Source organism: Pyrus communis, chromosome 13 (genome assembly GCF_041283825.1).
Source record: "Pyrus communis isolate YQ-2024b chromosome 13, ASM4128382v1, whole genome shotgun sequence".
NCBI lineage: Eukaryota > Viridiplantae > Streptophyta > Magnoliopsida > Rosales > Rosaceae > Pyrus > Pyrus communis.
The window spans coordinates 9,174,991-9,194,526 of NC_142577.1; the positions used below are offsets into that span (position 1 = coordinate 9,174,991).

Consider the following 19,536-nt stretch of genomic DNA (forward strand, 5'->3'; position numbering starts at 1 on the left):
TTAAGCATACCTAATTAACTTGGGGTGTTGAGGTTCATGATTCATTGAATAAGCAACTGGAGATTGTTTTGTATGCAAGTATGCCATGTGTGGAGAAAGACCTCCTAGCTAGCCTACCATCCACTTAATTCCATCAAATTCGTCCAAATCTGCCTAGTTTAATTTCTTGTTTTGTTTGTTTTGTTTTCGACCAAAACCAAATCCCCATTTGTTTTAGAGTGTCTAAATAGTTAAAATATGCTTTAGATTGTGTTTTTGAGTGTTTTGAGTCAAGTTAGAACTAATTTTCGTCCAATTTGGTGTTTAGAGTCAAATCTGCCCAGTTTGTGTTTTTTAGGCAGTTTTGAGTGTTTTTAGCTTATTCTGAGTCTTGTGAACTTGTTTTGAGTCTTTTAAGTTGAGTTAAGTGTTTTAAAGTTTAGTTTTAGTTATTTGAGTCAGTTTAAAGTGTTTAGCAATCCCTCCTAATCCCCGGTTTAAGAACGATCCCTACTTACTTATATACTACAATTGTCAAAAGAGGGTTAATTTGTGTGTTAAGTTAATTTTCGCATCAAATTTTGGCGCCGTTGCCGGGGATTAGCAAAGTTGCTAATCCCTTGTTATTTCTTTTTGTTATTTTCGTGTGTTATTGGTTTTAGTTCTGACCTTGTCTTGTTTTCTTGTTTTTAGGCACTAGTTTATGACTTGGAGTTCTCAACCGGTTCATGCGCATATCTTAGACTTTGACGACGATTTTGAGCGAACCTTGAGAAGAAAGAAGAATCAACAAGAGCCTCAACCACCTCAACCTGCACCAGAGCTTGAAGAGGACGAAATACAAGTGGGAGAGGAGGCCACGGCAAAGGTTTTTGAGGAAGAACAAGTTATGGCAATCGACAACCAAACAATCAAGGAGCTTTCCGCTTCGGGATTGGACAATGCCATGCCTCTATGCATTCAATATCCAAGGGCAGCCGCAGACAAGACTGACGAGTTCGAACTCAAGTCTAGCTTATTGCACCATATTCCTAAGTTCCATAGGTTGTCCATGGAAGATCCTAATAAGCACTTGAAGGAGTTTGAGGTTGTTTGCTCAAGTATGACCCCGGTGAATGTTGATGGGAGTATTTTGAAGATGAAGGCTTTTCCCTTTTCTCTCTTGGAAAAGGCTAAAGATTGGTTGTATGAACTAGCCCCCAGAATTGTCACATCATGGGAGAGTATGAAACGAGCATTTTTGGAGAAGTTTTTCCCAACTTCTCGAGTCATTCTTTTACGCAAAAGAATTAGTGGCATTCAGCAAAACCAAGGTGAATCATTTCCAACTTATTATGAACGTTTTAAAACTCTTGTTGCTTCATGTCCACAGCACCAAATGAAGGAGGAGCTTCTTCTTCAATATTTCTACGAAGGGCTTCTACCAATTGAACGCCAAATGCTAGACGCCTCAGCAGGAGGAGCTTTAGTGGACAAAACACCCATGGCCGCTAAGACTCTCATTGCCAACCGAGCTTTAAATGCTCAACAATATGAAGGCGTTGGTCAAAGAGACATACCACAGCAGCAACAAGTTAATGAGGTAAGTGCTATTTCCGAACTTCAAAATCAAATGGCTAATCTTACTTTTCTTCTTTCGCAGGTGGTTGAAATACCAAAGATACAAAGTGTGCCTGTTTGTGGCGTGTGCTCCATGAATGGACATCTCACGGATAAGTTCCCGCAATTGATCGAGAACGGAGGGTGGGAATCTGCCAATGCCGTGAGTTATGGGAGCCAAAACCAACCAAGGAGTGATCCTTTCTCTAACACATATAACCTCAGTTGGAAAGATCATCCAAATTTCAAATGGAGGGAGCCCCAACAACCCTAACAACAAAACACATTTAGGCAGCAACCTCCGAGATTCTACCAAAGGCCGTATGCACCCACACCACCCCAAGCACAACCTACACAACCCAAATCAGGTTCGTCCATAGATAATGATCAAATTTTTCAATTACTAACTTCTATGGCGCAGGGAATGCAAAATAGGGATAAAAAGGTTGATGAATTAGAAAACCAAGTAGGGCAGATTGTGGAGTTCATCGGCCAATTCAGAGAGCAAGGCAAGTTGCCTAGTTCAACCATTGTCAACCCAAAAGGAGGATTCGAATCTGCCAAAGCAATCTTGTTGCGAAGTGGAAAACAAGTTGGAACGGCCTCACAACCATCTAAATCAGCCCCCACTGAGGCCGAAAAGTTGCAATTCGAGGAGGAGGAACAAGAGCAAGCCATGGCAAGGGTAGCACCACCCATGCCGCAGCCACCCAAACAACACCATTCGGCTTCCAAAGGTAAGGAGGCTGAAAAGGACATTTTGGAGACATTTACAAAAGTACAAGTCAATATACCACTTTTGGATGCAATTAAGCAAGTTCCAAGGTATGCTAAGTTTTTAAAAGAACTTTGCACTACTAGGAAGAGAATTTCGAACAAAGAGGTTGTAAAGGTAAGTGAAAATGTCTCAACCATCTTACAACGTAAAATGCCCCCTAAGTGCAAAGATCCGGGTCGTTTTACAATTCCTTGTGTTATTGGCAATAATTGTTTTGAACATGCCATGCTAGACTTAGGTGCATCTATTAATGTCATGCCTTACTCAATTTATGCATCTATGAACCTAGGTGAGTTAAAAAAATGGTGTGATTATTCAATTGGCCGATAGATCTAATGCCTATCCAAAGGGTGTTTTGGAAGATGTTTTAGTGCAGGTCAATCATTTAGTCTTTCCAGCTGATTTTTATGTGCTTGAAATGGAAGACTCGGTTCATTCTCCACCCTTGCCACTCCTACTTGGAAGACCATTCATGAAAACAGCTCAAACAAAGATTGGTGTGGCCAAGGGAGTATTAACAATGGAGTTTGGTGGTGATATAATTAAATTCAATGTTTATGACTCTATTAAGAAGCCTAATGATGTTCGTTCTTGTTTTGCCATTGATGTGCATAAGGATATAGGGCAGGAACAATCCGCACCTATCAAGAAGGATGCATCAAGAACCACCATTGAAGAGGGAATTGGAGTGGTTGCCCTAAAACCACCCAATCTGGCCGAGAGTAGCCATAGTGACATTGTTGATAGGGCTGCCACTTTTGAGTTTCCATCACTATATGTTTGTAAGTCTCCAATCCCAATTCAATTCCCATTTCAACTAATAGGTTGTTACCTTCTTTGGTGCAAGTACCCAATCGATTTCAAGGTGGTGGGACATGGACTTTAGGAACCAAAACACCACAATCAGGGAGGATCACTATCCCCTTCCATTCATAGAGCCATACTATGAGAATTTCGAGGAGCATGTTGTGGATGATGTACCCCTCCATGTCGTAGGTACTAGTGAAGCTTAACATGGCATATTCGTATGGCTGGAAGACGTTAAAGCAAACGCTTCTTGGGAGGCAACCCATGTATTCGACAAGGAGAAGATGGAACTTCCACTCGAAACCCAGATTTGCGTTTCTAAACCCTTCTCCTTGCTGATTATTTTATCATGCTTAGTTGTTTATTATTTGTTTGCTTTTGTGTGAGTCTTTGTGTGAAACATTGAGGACAATGTTTGATTTAAGTGTGTGTGTGTGTGTGTGTGGGGGGGGGGGGGGGTAAACAAGTGTTTTTATGCAAAATTCGTGGGATTCTATCACCTATCACTTCTAATGTTGTTTCTCACTGTTTTTAAGTGTTTTTAGTGCATTTTAAGCTGTTTTGGTGTGTTTTGAAGTAAAATCCGAAAATTTGAAAAAAATTGAAAAAAAAAGTGTTTTGAAAAAGCCAAAAAGAGTTGTTTTTGTGTGCTTGTTGTGTCTTAGGGTACCTTCCAACACAATGATGAGGATTTGGTTTTTAATGCATGACTGTTGAAGAGAGTTACAAACATGGATGGAAGTTTGATTTGCTCTTTGGTTTATGCTTGGTTGTAGTTATAGTTTACGAATTCACATGTAATCACAAAGGATAAAATCAGTTTTTGTAACATTCGTGAAGGAAGGAACTCAATCAAACGCTACATCCCTGAGAGACTTGAGCCTAAACGTTTATTTGGAGAGTTATTAATCTGTGCATTCATGTTTTCTAAAGTCGTTGCATGATCTCATTATTCTTTGCTTGGTTGCTACTTAGAATGCATTTCATCACTATAGTTCCAAATACTAGAACTCATACCCGTTTCATTCAAAGCATGAAATTGATTAGCATAACAAATAACAAGATGAAGTTGTGTAGTAGTCACCACCATAGCCAAATAGCCGAATCCACCCTTGTCATTTGTATTGTAGGTTTAAACCCCGTTGAGCCTTATTTAGCCTATTTTCCTTGTTAACCACATCCCCCTTACCTAGCCTACAATAGGACTTTCCATACCCTTGTTCTTGAAGTATAGTGGAGCATGACTTAGAAGGAATTCTTTTTGAGTGACATTCTTGCAGAAAACAAGTGTGGGGGAAGGGATTTTTGTGTGTATGTGTGTGCCTAGGGAAAAAGAAAAAAAAAAAAAACGAAAAACAAAAATGTGAAAAAGAAGAAAAAGAGGAAGAAAAGAAAGAAAAGGAGTTGAAAATAAGTGAGAATGAACTCACAAGTGTTGGTTGTTGAAGAAAGGGTCCAAAAAGTTGAATATGGCCCTAAGTTTTGTGTGACTTCCCCTTGGGTGTTCAAAGTTGATTTTTGCATTCTAAAGTGAATTCTGAGTGCCTACTTCATTACTTTGCTCACTATTGCTTTAAGAACGTTTGTTTATCCTTTACCTTTCGTTGTTAGCCAATACCCTAGCCCCGTTACAACCCTTTGACTTCTATCTTGATTGTTATGTGTTTCAATATGTGGAGTTTAAAATGGGTCTGAGCATATGGTATCCCTGGTTCCCGCGTCTAAGTAGTGGCATTCCATCCATGAGATCATATATATACATGTCAATAATTCCAAAAAATGCTTTCCTTGTTATAACATATGTGAGTGTTCGTCTACATGTTTACATCAATCTTCTCACATATACCTAGTGTAGAGAGTGTAGTCAGAAAATCTGTGTGAAAATTGAGAGTACATCTGGTAAGGAATTGAGGGAATTCTCTAAGGCATGTTACTACATTCAAAATGTGTTTTAATTGATGCAATGTGAGCTAGTAAATGGTGACTATGATTAAGTATGCTCGAGGGTAAGGATTGCTTAAATCTATGTGAGTGGTGATCTTTGACATGTTATGTTTCATTGGAAATCCTTGAGGCAAACGTTGGAAGGTTTAGATTGTTTGTTTTGTTACTTTTGTTTGTTTGTTTTGCTCGAGGACTAGCAAAAGATAAGTGTGGGGGAATTTGATAGGAGCATATTTAGGCGACTTAGCTAGCTTATTCTTGTGCATTTGTGCTATTATTTCTTAGTTAATGTCGTATTTCAACTCATTTTTGTGTGTTTGTAGGTCCTAAGGGTTAAAGTACCAAAGTGCATTTTGGTGCATTTTGGAGCAATTTTGGACACTATGTGGATAGCTTGCATATGGGCCAACATGGATGGACGAATTTGGAGTTCAAGAGGCTAGAAATATGATGAGAAGAGGAAGGAACTAAGCTCAAGACAAAGTGGATAAGGAAGTAGCTCAAAAGAGGAAACCCTATCCAAAACCTTATCTAAAACCTTATCCAACATTATCCAAAACATTATCCAAAACCTTATCTCATCTTATCCTATCCTTATCATGTCTTAATCCTAGTTGCAAGGGGACCTAAATAGATATTTCTAGAACCTATTTCTAGAAGCCCCAAATCAGCCACAAAGCTCATTCTTTCTAGAAACCCTACAAAGGTGGCGCCTAATCCCTTCTAGAAGGCCTTGCCTTGCCTTGCAAGCCATTCCACCCTTTCCTCCATGTGTGCCGCACCTTTCTAGGCTCTATCCCTTTTGGATTCTGATTTCTAGGGCCTCATTCCTTATGGATTTGGGTTACACAAATCCTTGCATGAAACTAAGTGGGCCAAACCCCCTCCTAGGTGGATTTGATCACCTATTGCCGACCCCTAGGGCCCTAATCCACTAAATCTGTTAAGTGTAACACTAATCTAAGTAACCCTAGGACTATATAAACATAAAATCAGCCACAAATTCGCACCACCCCTTATGCTATACAGAAAACACCTTGCCGCCATCCCTATTCTCCATTCTCCTTCATTCATTCACTCCCTACACCTCCATACACCACCTGCCGCACCCTACCATCATAATCAGCCATCCTTCATCCCTCTAAACAAGAACACACCATTCGCAACCCCCAAAACCACCACCCACACCAAGTGCCGCAGCAAGGAAGAAGGAGGAAAGCCCTTAGACGTGCATGCCATTCGACTTGGAGTTGCTGGACATTTTTTAGGTGTAATCATTCTTGTGTTTTCAATGTTTAATTTCAAGAATTTTTGCTTTGCGAGTATGAGGAACTAATCCCCTTTTTGGCTAGGGGGAATTTCGAAACCATGGCTATGTTTGCATTATGATTTGATTACTTTCAGTTGTGATTTCATGAATGGTGAATTCAATTTACTTATCTATTTGAATTAAGACTTGTTTATGTATATGAATTGAGAGTGCACACTTAATTTGCATGCATAAATCTAATGCTAGGGTATAAGGAAACTTCACCTAATCGTTGGGAACTTATATTCATGAGTAGTTAAGGTTGTTAGTCACAATCATGTTAAGTAAATTCTTGGCATAAGTATCATGCGCTTTCATAGTTACGAATGCCTCGTCAACACTTATGATTTCCATAGAACCTAATGATCTTTGATTGTTTTTTCTATTATGCGCTTTCATATAGAGAACTTTTGAGGAATAATTTGATTGCAATGCGCTAATTCCATTCAATTCAATGACCTAAGGGAAATCTGAGAGTTAATTTAAGCATACCTAATTAACTTGGGGTGTTGAGGTTCATGATTCATTGAATAAGCAACTGGAGATTGTTTTGTATTCAAGTATGCCATGTGTGGAGAAAGACCTCCTAGCTAGCCTACCATCCACTTAATTCCATCAAATTCGTCCAAATCTGCCTAGTTTAATTTCTTGTTTTGTTTGTTTTGTTTTCGACCAAAACCAAATCCCCATTTGTTTTAGAGTGTCTAAATAGTTAAAATATGCTTTAGATTGTGTTTTTGAGTGTTTTGAGTCAAGTTAGGACTAATTTTCGTCCAATTTGGTGTTTAGAGTCAAATCTGCCCAGTTTGTGTTTTTTAGGCAGTTTTGAGTGTTTTTAGCTTATTCTGAGTCTTGTGAACTTGTTTTGAGTCTTTTAAGTTGAGTTAAGTGTTTTAAAGTTTAGTTTTAGTTATTTGAGTCAGTTTAAAGTGTTTAGCAATCCCTCCTAATCCCCGGTTTAAGAACGATCCCTACTTACTTATATACTACAATTGTCAAAAGAGGGTTAATTTGTGTGGTAAGTTAATTTTCGCATCACCTAGATTAGGACTGTCCATACCCTTGTTCTTAAAGGATAATGAAGCATGACTTAGAAGGAATTCCGTTTGACTTACATATTGCAGAAAACAAGTGTGGGGGAGTATAAAAGGGCACGGCAAAGAAAGAAAACAAAGAAAAAATAAATAAATAAATAAATAAAATAAAAGAAAAAAGAAGAAAAGTTGTGAAAAGAAAGAAAAAGAGTTGAGAAATAAGTGAGAATGAACTCACAAGTATTGATTGTTGAAGAAAGGGTCCAAAAAGTTTGAATTTGACCCTAAGTTTTGTGTGAATCTTCCCTTTGTGTTTAAAAGTTGATTTATGCATCAAAAGTGAATTCAAAGTGTCAATTTCATTACTTTGCTTCCTATTGCTTTAAGAACCTTTGATTATCCTTTACCTTTCTTTGTTAGCCAATACCTTAGCCTCACTACAACCCTTTGACTTCTATCTTGATGTTATGTGTTCAATATGTGGAGTTTGAAATTGGTATGAGCATATGGAATCCCTGGTTCTCGTTCTAAGTAGTAGCATTCCATTCATGAGATCATATACATGTCATTTTAATAATTCCAGAAAATGCTTTCTTCGTTATAACATATGTGAGTGCTAGTCTACACGTTTACATCAATCTTCTCACATATACCTAGTGTAGGGAGTGTAGTCAGAAAATCTGTGTGAAAATAGAGAGTACATCTAGTGAGGAATTGAGGGAATTCTCTAAGGCATGTTACTACATTCAAAATGTTGTTTTAATTAATTAAATGTGAGCTAGTAAGTGGTAAGTGTGGTTAAGTGTTTGCTTAAGTATAAAGAGAGCTAAAATCTGTGGGAGTAGTGTTCTTTAATGTGTCATGTTCATTGGAAATCCCTGAGACAATTGTTGGAAGGCCTAGGTTGTGTTTTGTTTGTTTTTGTTTTGCTCCAGGACTAGCAAAAGCTAAGGGTGGGGGAATTTGATAGGAGCATATTTAGGCAACTTAGTTAGCTTGTTTTCTTACATTTATGTTGTTAGTTCTTAGTTATTTTAGTATTTTGAGCTATTTTCGTGTGTTTGTAGGTCCAATGGGCTAAAGTGGCAACAAAGTGCAATTTGGAGCATTTTGGAGCAGTTTTGGGCTTGGAATGGTTAGTACATGCTTAGAGCAAGGTGGATGGATGAAATTGAAGAGAAAAGGAGGCTAGGAATCTGCTAAAGAGATGGAAGAAAATAATTCAAGATTTGGAAGTAAATAAATTAGCCACAAAGAAGGAAACATGAGTTAAACTTCCTTATTTTGACTTTGTTTCCTTAAATCTTTCCTACATAAGTTCTAGCTGCCAAAGAGGGTCCCTAATTAATTTAGGACATTAAACACAAGTTCTAGAAGCCTTAATCCCAGCCAAAAGGGGATGCCGCACCCAACTTTCCCTTTATCCTTCCTTGTCGTGCAAGGGAAACAACATTCCCTTTCCTATTCTCCTTGCCGCAAATCCCTTCCCTTTTGCCCTTAGGATTCTGACTTTAATTCTCCTTTTCCTTGGGGATTTGGGGTCCAATTCTTTCCTATACCATTTAATTAAAGTTAAGATCCTTTCCCTAAAATAAAAAGCTTGTGCCGCACCCATACACGCATTCCATTCATTCACATACACAACCAGCCATCATTCATCCTTCTACACCTTCATCCGCAGCCTTCATCACCTTCCATACACAATTCCACACCTTTTTCCTCCACCATACCTCCCTACCATTCATCTATCCTTCACCCTAACACACCACAAACCACTTTCACACCCTTAGACCCTTGTGCCGCAGCCTAGCAAGGAAGAAGGAGAGGAGAAGCAGCCTTGGACGTTTTTGCATTCAAGTTGGATCGTTGGAACGTTTTTAGGTGTAATCTATCTTTTGTTTTCAATGTTTAATTTAAGTTTTCTTTGTTTTGCTGTGAACATGAGAGGCTAAACTTGTTTTAGCTAGGGGAGACTTTGAAACCATGATTATATTTGTGATATGAATTGATTAATTCTAGTTGTGATTTCATAAATTGTGAATGCAATTTACTTAACCATTTGATTAAGAACTTATTCTTGTATGTTGATTAAGGAGGCCTACTTAGTTTGCATGCTTGAATTTGATGCTAGAATATAAGGGAGTTTCACATAATCGTTACAAACTTATATTCACAAGTAGTAAAGGTTGCTTGTCACAATCATGTTAAGTTAAATTCCTGGCATGAGTATCATGATGTCATAGTTACGAATGCCTTGTCAATGCTTATGATTTTCATGAAACTTAATGATCTTTGCTTGTGTCTCTATTATGCAATTCATGTAGAGAACTTGGGAAGAATAATTTGGTTGCCGATGCGTTGTCCATCCAATTCAATGATTTAAGGAAAATATGAGGGTTAATTAGTGATATCATGGTTAATCTGGGGTGTTGAGGTTCATGGTTTATTGAAAAAGCAACTAGAAATCAATTTGTATTCAAGTGTATCATGTGTGGAAAATGACACTCTAGCTAGCTTATCACCCATCCATTCACTCAATTTCATGCCAAACTTTGTTTAAGTCTTTAAGTTACTTCTTTTTACTTCAAATTCGTCAAAAACCCAATCCCCTTTACTTTGTTGTGTCAAATTAGCTAGAATCTGTCCAATTTGTGTTTTTAAGTGTTTTGAGTCAAAACTAATTCAATTTTTTTTTCCAAAGTAAGTCCTAGAGTCTAGTGATGCGGAAATTAACTTAACGCACAAATTAACCCTCTTTTGACAATTGTAGCATATAAGTAAGTAGGGATCGTTCTTAAATCGGGGATTAGGAGGGATTGCTAAACACTTTAAACTGACTCAAATAAATAAAACAAAGCTTGTAAATACTTAACTAAACTCAAAAGACTCAAAACAAGTTCACAAAACTCAAAACAAGCTGAAAACACTCAAAACTGCCTAAAAAAACACAAACTGGGCAGATTTGACTCTAAACACAAAATTGGACGAAAATTGGTTCTAACTTGACTCAAAACTCTTGGAAACACAATCTAAAACATATTCTAACTATTTAGACACTCTAACATAAAGGGGGATTAGGGTTTGGACGAAAATAAAATCAACAAAACAAGAATTTAAAACGAGACAGATTTGGACGAATTTGATGGAATTAAGTGGATGATGGGCTAGCTAGGAGGTTTTTCTCCACACATGGCATACTTGCATACAAAACAATCTCCAGTTGCTTATTCAATGAAACATGAACCTCAACACCCCAAGTTAATTAGGTACGCTTAAATTAACTCTCAGATTTCCCTTAGGTCATTGAATTGAATGGAATTAGCGCATTGCAATCAAATTATTCCTCAAAAGTTCTCTATATGAAAGCGCATAATAGAAAAACAATCAAAGATCATTAGATTCTATGGAAATCATAAGTGTTGACGAGGCATTCGTAACTATGAAAGCGCATGATACTTATGCCAAGAATTTACTTAACATGATTGTGACCAACAATCTTAACTACTCATGAATATAAGTTCCCAACGATTAGGTGAAGTTTCCTTATAACCTAGCATCAGATTTATGCATGCAAATTAAGCGTGCACTCTCAATTCATATACATAAACAAGTTTTAATTGAAATAGATAAGTAAATTGAATTCACAATTCATGAAATCACAACTGAAAGTAATCAAATCATAATGTAAATATAGCCATGGTTTCGAAATTCCCCCTAGCCAAAAAGGGGATTAGTTCCTCATACTCGCAAAACAAAGATTATTGAATTTAAACATTGAAATCATAAGAAAGATTACACCTAAACGTTTCAGCAATTCTAGGATGAATTTGATGCACGGCTAGGCTTCCCTTCCTCTTCCTTGCTGCGGCACAAGTTGTGGGTGGTGGATTTGGGGGTTTTGAATGGTGTGTTCTTGTTTAGAAGGATGAATAATGGCTGATTATGGTGGTAGGGTGCGGCAGGTTGTGTATGGAGGTGTATGGAGTGAATGAATGATGGAGAATGGAGAATAGGTGTTGCGGCAAGGTGTTTTCTGTATAGCATAAGGGGTGGTGTGAGTTTGTGGCTGATTTTATGTTTATATAGTCTTAGGGTTAATTAGATTAGGGTTACAACTTAGCAGATTTTATGGATTAGGGCCCTAGGGTTCGACACAAGTGAGTTAAATCCACTTAGGAGAGGGTTTGGCCCAATTCGTTTCATAAAAGGATTTATATAAACCAAATCCACAATGAATAAGGCCTAATAAATCAGAATCCAAAAGGAAAAAGGTTTAGGAAATTCGTCCAAAATTGGGCCTTCTAGAAACTAGGTGTTTTGTGGCTGATTTTGGGTTTTCTAGAAGAGATAAAAGGGGGAAGGGTGCAGCACCCTTTTAGGGTTAGATAAGGCTTCTAGAAATCATGTTTTAGGTCCACTTGCAGCTAGGATTAAGGTGGAACAAGATTAGGTTAGGATAGGATAAGATAAGATAAGGTTTTGGATAATGTTTCCTCTTTTGAGCTAATTCCTTATCCACTTTGTCTTGAGTTTAATTTCTTCATCTTCTTATCAAATTTCTAGCCTTTTGAACTCCAAATTCGTCCATCCATGTTGGCCCATATACAAGCTATCCATTTAGTGCCCAAAACTGCTTCAAAATGCACCAAAATGCACTTTCTTGGTACTTTAACCCTTTGGACCTACAAACACACGAAAATGACTTGAAATACTACATTAACTAAGAAATAACAACACAAATGCACAAGAACAAGCTAACTAAGTTGCACAAATATGCTCCTATCATCTAGTTTGAGTCTATTTGATTATTTTGTGTTGTTTTGAGTCTTTTTAGTTTGTTTTGAGTCATATAAGTTTAGTTTAGAGTCTTTGAGTTTATTCAAGTGTTTTTAAGCCTAGTTTTGTATCTTTAAGTCAGTTTTTGTTAGATTAGCAATCCCTCCTAATCCCCGGCCTAGAACGAACCCTACTTACATCTTTACTACAATTGTCAATAAGAAGGTTTAAGTTAAGTGCTATTATTTATCACATCGTTAATTCAAAATTGTTTTGAATTTTATTTAAAATTTGTTTGTAATAGTTGATGTGAGATAATTGACACTATTCATCATCACTATTCAATCACTACCTTACCAATCACTTTTTCAATAAACACATAAGTGTCTCACCCACCCTCTCTACCAAAACCAGTCACCCTATTAAAGTAGGGTACTTTTGGGGTTTTTATGCACTTACATAAAGTTTTGATACTTTTATGTATTTACGCTGTGACCTAAAAGTTTATGTCTTTACATAAAGGCCCAAAATCACAAAAGCATAAATTGTTTTGCTCCTTTAATGAAGTTTTTGTAATTGTTGAATTTTTTGGGTTCTAGTTGTAATTACATGAAGTAGTGCACTTTTGTGTTTTTACAAAGTGACGCTAAAAGTTTATGTTTTGCATAATAGCCCAAAGTTGAGGTTATTGCATTTTGGCCCAAATTAGCTTGAGAACAAAACAGTTTTGTCTCTTTAAATGAGAATTGGATTTTCATTTCATTTGGCTCCATTTAAATCAATTCTTTGGATACAAAAACCAAATGACATTGTTGCATTCTAGGTAAATTAGTTAAAGTGTTAATTAATTAAAGAAATGGTGATTATGAACCTACGCCTACAAAAATTGAGCTATGTGATTGGCCATCTCTCAAATTTATTTGAACCATGGGAATGTGTAGATTAGATTTTGGTTGTAATTTGATTTGATCAAATGTTGTAAAAGAGCATAAGCTCTTCTTTACTTTAAAAGTGCTCCTCTTATGTTTTATTTGATATGCATGAAATTGAAGTAGTTGGGTCTAATGCCCAATAAGGAAACACGCCTTAACATGATTAAACACACAACTAAAATAAATCACCACCTCTAGACCGTGATCCAACACTAGGCTCGTGTTGGATCAAATCGAAGGTTCATAGTCATCCTAAGGCCCTGAGGCAACTATATAGTCCATCAATGAATGCAAAGCTTATGTTAGTAATACCATATAGTCTTACTTTAAAAAACATTTTACAAGCATAGTGAGAGTATCTTATGTTACTAAATCAATCACATGGACCAATAGTTGTGATAGGACCAAACAGTTTAAATTGGAATAAAATGTATATTAATAGGTGATCAAATCTAAAACCCTCAACCAAACTGATATTAAGTTGACAAGCATGAGAGTGCTTCGAAAACTCTTTCATGGCCTTCTACCGTGGTAGACTCTGATCACTTGTTACTCATACTCCGGCTTCGCCTAGGAGATAAGCGTCTTGACTGTAAATGTAGTTCAGTCATCGGAAAGCCAAACTCTAAAATGCACTTGTGAGTACCCAATCATAAAATGGGCTCGGCTGTCAATGTACCGAACAATGTAACCTGGTAACACCTTACTCGCCGAGAAGCTAATGAGTGACCTCTTCCAACAAGGACTTAGAGATTCCTCACCGACAGAGACTTGGAAAAATGGTAAACCGAACTCGAAGTAGTGTTGTTTCTACAAACTGGAAGGTGTTCCTCGATCACTTGACTCTACTGTGGATGCAAATTTCCACCTTCTTCTTCTTAGACAAAAATGCACCTGTAAAACAATCAACACCTAAGATCAAGGCCAAAAGCCTCACACGCCCACGATGAATGAGGGGGCTTTGGTCGAAGAATCTCCGATGCCAAAGTTAGAATTTGAGAGAAAGTAGAGAATTTTTTAGAAAGGAATTGGACTTAGGTTTTTGGAGAAAATGAGGGCCTATATATAAGGGTGTGGCCGACCCTATTAGGAGGATTAGGATTGGCCACATATGGTTGATTTGTGGGATTGATTGCAAGATATTATGTGAAACAATATCTTGCAATTAATTTGGTAATTAATCCCAATTTGAAAAGAATAATTGGGAATTACCTTGTGGGTGAGGATTTGATGAGGAGTGATGAGAGGGTTTTAAAAGAATACCATTTTGATCACCTTTGACCTCGATTGAGCCGTTATTGTCCGTTGCATGCGCATGGGAATCCCGATGTGCCTCAAGGGTAATTTTGTCTTTTTACCCAATAGTCCACGTGTCGCCTCCATAATTTTTTTGATTATTTTTTGCTCCACAAATGCCCCCACACCGGTTAGGCTACTGATAGGAGCATATTTAGGCGACTTACTTAGCTTGTTTTCGTGCATCTATGTTGTTAATTCATAGTTGTTTTAGTAGTTTAAGCTATTTTCGTGTATTTCTAGGTTCATATGGCTAAGGAAGCAATAAGGTGCATTTTGAGGCTATTTGGAGCATTTTTGGGCATGGATTGGATAGCTTAATCATGGAGCAAAGAGGATGGACGAAATTGAAGCCTTGTATGCTCTTTAGAACATAAAACAAAGGGCCTAGCCCAATCAAACAATCCTTTGAGCCATGCAAAACCTCTAGCCCAATCAAACAATCCATCAAAGCCAAGCAAAACCACCATTCACACACACTTCACACAAACAACATCCTAGCCGTGAGTTCCATTGCATTTCCAGCATTCCACACAATCATTGCAGCCACATTCTTCCATTCCCCTTTCATCATTCAACAACTTTTCCCATTCATAAACCCATACATCCCCTCACCAAGAAATCATTCAAAACACATGCATTTCCAACACATTCCAACCATTGCCGTGCACATCAACAAATTTCAGCCATACCACTTCATCATTCCAGCCACCAAGACATTATTCCTTCATCATTACACCACATTCCAGCCTTGCCATGCATAACCCACCACAGAAATCATCACATGCACCCAAACAAGCCTTTGCCGTGCATAACCTTGTCAATTCCAGCACCTACACACCTTGCCACATGTTTTCCAGCTTTCCACCAACTTTCCTAGCTGTTTTTCCATCATTAACCAGCCACATGCATGCTTAAACAAACAGCCATATACACCTTCATTCCTCCTATAAAAACCCTTGCATTCCCATTACCATGGAGAGGACAACACAACACAAAAACAGCATTCTTCCATCTTTGCCGTGGGTTCCCTATCGCTTCCAGCACCATTTTCATTCCATTTCCTGCATCTTCTCTTCCATTTCCATCACTCCCCATTCCTCTAAAACACTACCCAATCATTCCCCAATCCATTCATACACAATACACACCAACACTATCCTTAGACCTTGTGCTACAACAAAGAGGAGGAGAAGAGTGCCTAAACGTTCATACAATTCAAGTTTGAGTTGTTGGAATGTTTAGGTGTTTCTTTTCCTCGATTTCAATGCTTAAATTTACTTATCTTTGTTTTGTACGTATGAGGAACTAAACCCCCATTAGCTAGGGGGTGATTCGAATACATGTTTATGCTTGCAATATGATTTGATTACTTCCAATTGCGTTTCATAAGTTGTGGATTCAATTTGTTTAACTATTTGATTGATAACCTATTTATGTATGTTTATTGAGAGTGCACGCTTAATCTTCATGCATAAATATGACGCTAGAATATAAGTGAGTTTCACCTAATAGTTATGAACTTATATTCACATGTAGTGGAGGTTGCTTATAAACAATCGCGTTAAATAAATTCTTGGCATAAGTTTCATGCAATCATAGTAACAAGTGCTTCGTCAATGCTTATGGTTTTCAAAGAACTTAATGATTCTTGCTTGTATCTCTATTATGCAATCATGTAGGGGACTTGTGGGAAATGTTTTGGGTTGTCGTATGCAATCATCCAATTCAATAACGTTAGGAAAATCTGAGGGTTAATTAGTGGAATCACGGTTAACCTGGGGCGTTGAGAATTCATGGTTTATTGAAAAGCAATTAGAAATCGTTTTGTGTGTAAGTATAACATGTGTGGAGATGAACCCCTTAGCTAGCTTCCCATCCATATTTTCATCGCATTCATATTTACATTTTGCCCTTAATTACAAAGTGTGCATTTTAGTTTAACGTCGTCAAAACCTCAATCCCCCCCCCCATATTTTGTTTAGTCTTAGTCTTAATCTATCTTACTTTGAGTTTTGCATTCTTTGAGTCTAATATAGTGTTTTAAACTTGTTTTTACGTTTTTGAGTCAAACCCAAGTGATTAACAATCCCTCCTAATCCCCGGTCCAGAACGATCCCTACTTACATACTTACTACATTTGACAAAAAGAGGGTTTAATTTGTGTGCGTATAAATCCCGCACCAGCTACTCGCAGGAAAGGACAGTAAGTGTAAAGATCTTCTCTTGCTTTATGAAACATAGGATTGTTTCCTATTTTGATGTAGATTCCATCTTCAATTGGAAATTAGGTCATTCTAGAAAGGGAAATAAATTACTTCCACAGTCTATTTAAGTCTACCTTAAGTAGATGATTAAATCAACTTCAGATAGCAATATATTCTACCCTATGAGATTGGATGTTACATACCTCAGATTCAAGATCTTGAGCGTGCCGTTTCTGAGCTTCGTTCTGCTGCTTATGCAATGGATGAAGAGTTGATTACTACTTATAATCAAGTAATCTACTTCAAGAAGATCATCAATAGGTTTGAACCCCAAGTGTTGGAACTCCAAGGTTCATTGAAGATCAACGAAAGTCTGAAAAAAGAAATGGATGAGTTGCAATGCGTCCGTGTTAGTCTGCTCGAGGAGAACGAGCAGCTGAATAGTGAGAAGGCTGAGCTCAAGACTTCACTTGTTCAAAGTTAGGCCGATTTCTACAAGCTGGTTTATGTAAATCATCTCTTTGGTAGGCCGTTTAATTTAGAGTTTGTTGGAAAAGACTTCGAAACCTTCTCTATTTCTCCAGAAGACTTACTTGCCTTTACTTTTGAGGCTTCCATTGGTGAAGTAGTCAGAGAAGTTAGTGCCCAGGCTAGGGCAGTCAGGGGTGAAGCGCTGGATGATGCCGCTGCTGAGAGCATCGCGGCTGCGGAAGGTGTGGCGACTAAGTCGTCATGGGATGTCCAAGCTGCTGAAGAGTAGTCTTCTAGGTAGCCTTTAGGATTTTTTTTGTTTTCCTTGTTGCTTTTCGATTTGTTTGAACTCCTTCGACCTTTGCTAGTCATTTATCAATTTTGCTAGAAAATTTCATCAACTTGCTTCCTTCGATTTTCTTCATCTTCGCTTCTTTTGTTCTCGCCCAACCTTAGACCTTTAGACCTGCAGCAGGCATGCTACTTTTCTATAAGTAGACAGGCCCGCGTAGCCTACGCAATCACATGTGTTGGTGTGAAACTTTTGCAAAGTTGTTAGCCATATGGTCGGCAGCTGGACACCTTACTTATAGAAGCAGATGAGTCCGCGTGACCACTTAGCTGTTAACCTTGACTTTCTTCAATCCTTTGAGCTATATGGCTTGCATCACAACATACTAAAGATTTTTGGGTTTTTTAATTCACTAACCTCTCGTATCAAAAGTACGCAGTTGTATGGAATTTTGTAAGCAAAGGTTTGAGAGAACTCCTTGCCTTTTTGTAACCAATTTCGTGGGTTGCATAGCAAGTATCACAATACTTTAGGAATTAGGGTACATCTTAAACGATCATTCTGCGCTTTGGCAGAGGTGAAGCTGATCGACTACGTAGCATGTCAGCATATGCACGCTAACTTGTTTAACCTTTCACAAAAACGTGTGGTTGTATAAGTTTAGCGTGACTTATCGCTCGAATGGCAAGCCGTAAGCAGTCTTCTAGAAACCGTAGGCTACCTTAGTGCACTCAGTAGCAGATTTAGGGTTCCAGGGCAACCGTCCATAGGGCGTACCGTGTAATGTGCCTCTTACATCTCTGAGGCCCAGTTCCCCACAAATTAGGCCAAGAGACCCAAAATTCTTCAGTTAGCTAAGCCTTGAAAAAGACCATTGTGGCTACTTTTAGGAATCTCGGCTCAAGCCATCATGCACCTAGTTACACTAGGGCTTCTTGACTCATCCACATCTGGATATTTGGAGTGTATAGTTTACCTCTCGCATTGGAGAGCAAACCTATATGGGTGTTAGGGAATTGGTTTACCCTCTTGCACTAGAGAGCATGATTGGTCCCCAGGGGGGCGCAATTCCTGCGATAAGTCCCTAAAAAGGGCACGATCTTCTTTTGAAGTGCATGAGTTGAAGGGAAATCTATGAGATTCATGTGGGATTTCTAGTGACTAGCATGCATATACAATTCAAAATTTATATACGAAAGCAACGGAAGCATGTCATACATTTTATCAAAGCTATAGTCATGCAAATCCCCTTCAAGATGCATAGGTTTATATAAGATGCATCAAAACAAAATTTATAAGAAGAACAAACTAGAAGTTTAGTTTTATACCTCTTGATCTAGATCTTAGACCAAGGATGGACCACCTTCAAGATCTTTGCTCCTCAAACTCCTTGAGCCTAGCCTCCCTCCTTGCTTCCTCCACTTTGTAAAGTAAGTGCTCCTAGGTTCTCTTCAAGTTTCCAAAGATATGAAAACCTCTAAAGATCCTCACCCACTTTGTAATGAGAAAGATGAAGGAATAACCAAAAGAGTGTATAGATGATTAGTTAAATCACCCCCTTGGTGGCCGGCCCTTTGTGTTCAAGAGAGAGAGCTTTTCTTTTCTCTTTTGTTGTATTTAGAACACATAAAACCCTAATGAACTTTGTGTTATAAAGTTCCTTTTATAGACAAAAGAAACAAGTCAACATTTTAACGCTTTCCTTTATTACGCTCGATACTTCGGCCGAAGATTCCCGAATCATATCTTAGAGTATTCATCCTCTCTTATCGAGGATTAGAGATTCCTTGTTGCGCATTCACTTGCCTTCATGGCTAAGTGGCTTAACCCCAACGATGCCTTGGACACTCGCGAACGGAATGACTTTAACATAATCAAAGATTAAGTACTTAACCACAAGACAACGACGATGCCTCAGGTCAAAGGATTACTTACATTATTTCAACCATTAGAGTTACTTGCTTGACATGTGAGTAGACCTCCATGCAAGTACTCTCGTTCGATTGTGTTCAGTGAACTCATTCCCTTAATGAGCACCTACATGCTTGTCTTAGTGTCGCTACACGAATGGGATGATACTTTCCATCCTTCCAATTGAAGCGGACATAGTAT

At 38.0% G+C, this 19,536-nt stretch overlaps 1 pseudogene; it reads left to right on the forward strand.

The window, feature by feature from the left end:
• Nucleotides 1–682: 682 nt before the first annotated feature.
• On the forward strand, nt 683–17,421 carry LOC148691726 (uncharacterized; annotated as a pseudogene).
• The last annotated feature ends 2,115 nt before the right edge of the window (nt 17,422–19,536 follow it).